Source organism: Oxyura jamaicensis, chromosome 4 (assembly GCF_011077185.1).
Source record: "Oxyura jamaicensis isolate SHBP4307 breed ruddy duck chromosome 4, BPBGC_Ojam_1.0, whole genome shotgun sequence".
In the NCBI taxonomy this organism is placed as follows: Eukaryota; Metazoa; Chordata; class Aves; order Anseriformes; family Anatidae; genus Oxyura; species Oxyura jamaicensis.
The window spans coordinates 64238126-64242984 of NC_048896.1; positions in this window are offsets into that span (position 1 = coordinate 64238126).

Below are 4859 nucleotides of genomic sequence, written 5' to 3' on the forward strand. Positions count from 1 at the left end.
AGAGAAGAGAAGAGAAGAGAAGAGAAGAGAAGAGAAGAGAAGAGAAGCATTGTCAGTGCTTTTTGTTTTTTTTTGTTTCTTAATTACATGAGAAAAAAAAAAAAAAAAAAAAAAACACTTGTAAATACATTGTTTAATGGAACAAAAGATAAAATCACAGCCATACCGCTTGAGGAAACAGTCTCTTCCAAAATGAATTGAAAATGGCCTCATCTAACAGATCCCTTCAAATGAGATTTTAAAATAAAGTGGTTTCTGCAAACTAAGAGCAGTGTAAGGCAATGCAGTGTACATTATTATCCTGAATCACTGCCTAATAACATTTCTTGTTTAGCAGTAATACAATTAAATAGCTGTGTAAAATAAAAGCAAATTATGAATGCAAAGATAAATTCAATTTTCCCCAAACCTTGTAGAAGTAGAAAAAATATTCTGCTTAATTCCTAGGCTTATTTTTATTCTCCTGACTTCAGAAGCAACAAGAAACAGAGCCACATGGAAAGGATTTAATTTCTAGAAAAAGATTTAAATGATGGACAAAGTGAATGAAATATGTTGACGGAAGGTTTAAGCTGCACAGTGCCAGCAAACTTTCATTAAAGCTGATTGCTCCTCATTTTCCCCCCATCAAGTTTCTCTTGTCTTACAAGAAAACAAAATAGAATCCAGATGTTTGATGGCATGAGGAACTTAGCTGTGCACTGCAAGCTAAATAGGGTTTGCTGACTGAAAGTACAGACATGTAAAGGTACAGTAAAACAGCAATACCAAGTTCTCTTAGTGAGGAGAAAAGAAATAAAATATAAAACGATAGCATACTTACTAGATACCTTTAAGGCCAGACTGGAAAACCCTGCCCATGCTCGTAAGAGGCCTGCACATTTTCTCATTGGTAAAGGTAAAAGCTACAAACTTTAATCCCTAATGTGGATCATTGGGCTAGATATTGTGTAGTGGTTGGATTTTCACAATTATTCCCTTTTTTGTGTGTGTGTGTTTCCCCAGCTTCAAGAATGGCAAATGAAGTACAGTGGAAGAAGCAGAGAAATGTCCTGAATCTGACTCTGGTGTGAAAAAACACTTTCTCAGAAACATAAAATAAGTGCGATGATGATTTAAAACCTGAGATAATTCTTCTAAACTGAAGTGCATGGGGTTGCACTGTCACTTTCTGAAAAGCTGTAAGTCTGCAATCTGCCAAGTGTAAGGGGCAATGCTGAACAGTTCTCAGGCACACTTCCCTCAAAGACAGAAAGGTGATTTATTATTGTTCTGTGTTGGAAACAAATTACCTCAACTCCACGCCAGCTCACCTAAAGTTAACAAAGTTTTAGATACTGAGGAAGGGTCAAACCTTTGCCTGTTTATCTTTCCAATTCTTCTTTGTTCCCTGTCTTGTTCTTAGTGGAATGAGTAATAGTAACTCTAGCCACAAGCAAAAGTTTATTAATGCAGGTGGCACATGCAGAGAAGTAAGAACTCTGTTCCTCTTGATGGTAGACTTCACCATAGTCACAATCATGCCTTTTGTTATTAAGTTAATGTAATACTCTGTGAACTGACTGCATATGCAGTTAATGCCAGACATTGTTGAGAGGTGTGTTAGCTCACACTCGTAGCACTTATATATGGTTCACTAAGAAGTCAGTGTAAGTCAACTGAGTTCAGCTGCGGATAGAAAGTTGTCCATGCAACTACCAGGAGGTTTTTGCTAAGCAGTTATGTTAGTGGGAGTCATTCTTGTTTGCAATAGTATTATCATTATGGTTCTAGGAGCAATTGGGAAAAAAAAAAAAAAAAAAAAAAAAAAAAAAAGGCAGCTTGGTCCTCCAAACTAGAAACTAAGTTAATATCCTTGAGTATTACTGATTGATAGCACAGTAAATAGAAATTCATACAGAGAAAGCTCTCTTGTAACTCTGCAATTCACCATGCCAGGTTGCAGATCAGTGAAGATCTGCTTTCTAAGTTTATGTGTAGGTGGCAATACGTCACAGACCCTCTATAGCCAAAGACTGGTCACCATTAAATACAGTGAATAAAGATGTATTGATAACGTGAGTTTGGAGAACATATCTCTGATGTTTCTTTGGTCTTTCTCCTACCTGTTCCTATCCCAAGCCATTTCCAGATACTCGGGAAGTATATTCCTGAACTGCTGATGGAAGAGAAGCAGACATTTCTTGTTTTTCTTTTTCCTGGCCTACTAAAGTCTTTTGAGAAGGCTTTTGAGCCTCCAGGTGTATGCACGGGGCCTCACCATGTCCCAGCAGCATGCTACAATAGGAGCCAGATTTCCTTCCCTACTTTCTCCACTCATTTGTATTGACCAGGCAACTTGGAAGTACAGGTGGTCTTGAGGCACCCAAAGGGCCTTGGGAAAGGAGCTGTTTAGAAATATATAGAAAGACAAGGATTTCTGAATATAGAGAAGAATCGTCAAGCAAAATAGCTACAAAGGCCCCTCAAGATTTTGTTGTGAGGAAAAAGTAAAACAAGTTCACTGCAAGACTTCTGAACATGGACAAAATTTCTGCCACACTGGAGTAACGTTTTAGTTAATGTTGAAGTAAGGGTTGGGCTCGAATTTGTGTTTCCAGGTATCATTCCACTGTTTTTGGATATTACTATGTTTTAGTAAGGAAGAACTCTTTTTCTCCTGGGATTTGGGGATACTCTTAAGTGCCTATCTCTATTTCATTTTGACTCTCAGGAGATGGGATGACCACATTTCAGCTAGAGTAGTTGGGAAAATCCTGATGAAAGATTCTAAATTAAAAAGAAAACTATCTGTGGTATTTTCTTTCTGGTTTTGGCAGGGAAAAGTTGCATCACATTCTTTTTAATAGAGTTTACAGGAATCAAAACTGTATGTTCTGTGCAAAAGCTTCTGGGTCTTGAACAGAACTCTTATGTAAGTAGATGTTCTGTGTTTATCTAAATTCCTCAACGCTGCCGTAATGTTTTACCCTGCTCTTTGAATTGTCATTTAAAGATGGGACTTAATTAATACAGCATCTTTTGTCTGTCAATTCAACCTAGGCAGTCAGTTTTTCTAATCTCCATTCTTCCTACTGAAAAGAACCCACTGCAAACATTTCATGCCTACTTTTGGACTAAACAAAAATATGATACTGAACTTTTCTGATGCACTATGGTGGCATAACTCAAGAGTAACCATATCATACTCTGTTGGAAAAAAGATTTTATCATAGCTGAGCTAAGAATTTGGCCCTAGTGGTGTATTTGAAATGATGGTTTAACATGGCACTGAAAATTGAGAAGATTTTGAAGATTTAACATCAATCTGATGAATACTCACCTGCATTAAATTTCATTTTCTTTTGAAATTTGTTTCATGTTAGCTAGCATAAAAGTGATTAATTCCCTTTGACTAGTTGCTTTTAAAAAGCACAGTGAATGATTACATGTATTGCTCAAGTCCAGCATAAAAATCAACAATTATTGCATTGCAGTGTAAAGCGGGCATTGTTTGCCACTTGAAAGGCTCACTGGATTGAATTTATCAGTACTAAAAATAAGAACAGGAGAAGCAGAGGAATGATTCTGTTATAACACAGTATGGGCCTCAGGAAATTTGGGTTCCGTTTTTACACTTGTAAATTTACATTTAAGTTTTGGTCTGGACCTTTAAAATGGGAAAAATAACTAATCCACAGTATAAACTTGAGTAATCTGTTTGAACTTCTGAACATCTCAGTGGGTGATTAGATAACTTGTGTCCTTCTGTAGTACCTCATTCCTCCTTCTTTCCTCTGCACAAACTAGACTGTAAGCCTTGTAAGGCAGTTTCTAACAGGACTTTACAAATACAGTGAAGTATTTTGTTTGGTGTCTGCCCCAGTGAGTCTGATGTCTGTGGTTCAAACTACAGCATCTAGCAAGAGGACAGTTCATAAAGAGTTGCCATGGCATCAAGTTACATCTGTCTCCATAAGGCTACCAGCATTTCTTTTTCTGTCTCTGGATGGTTCTAGTTAGATTTTTACCAGAGAAGCAATAACAACAAAGAGGATACAACAAGGACCCTCATGCATGAAATCTCACCCCCGTGTAAATAACTGCAATAGATAAAAAGCAATCCTTCATTCCTGGCTATAGGAGCAAGAATTCCAGCTCTCTGCTTTGATAACTAACTCCTTGCCAAATGGAGCACATTAGAAAAAAAAATGCCCTCCAAAAACACCTTGATGTTTAATTCCTGCTGATCCTTTCCTGTTGTGCTGCATCTTCTTGCCAGAAACCAGTTTCCAGACTTCTCAGCTCCTTCTGTCTTTACAAAGGCTTCTGCTTTTGGTGCTAATCTACTGCTTAACTGGTATTGGCATGGATTTGCTGGCTTTCCAGACAACTGCCAACATCTGCAAATCCTGTACAACTGTTTTTCTGTGTACCCACAGAGCAAATCTGGTATGCATGCTGCGAGACCTAGTGTAATGTAGAATGTTGGTCCTGTCCTTTCTTATTTTATGCCAGCTTTTATCTCCTATCCCTTTGTTGGATCTATCATATATGGATAATGTGACGGATTTGTTTATTTAATTCTGATTTTCTTTAATTTAATTCTGAAGTGGGTTTGTCGGTTTATTTTTGGTGACAGGAAAAGAATCAAATAATTGATATGAGAGGTATCTAAATGTCCCCCAAACAGTATTTTGAAAAATAAATACTCTTGTAAGAAATACTGATATTTGTTACAAATGACAGATCAATTTCCTTTACTGCTGTCTAGTACCTATATTATTTTTCAGTGCTCAGGTAGAAGATTTTTTGCTCCCATATTAATAGTGGTGTAAGCAGAAAGACAGTGAATGTGAGTACAAGTAAACACAAAAGCA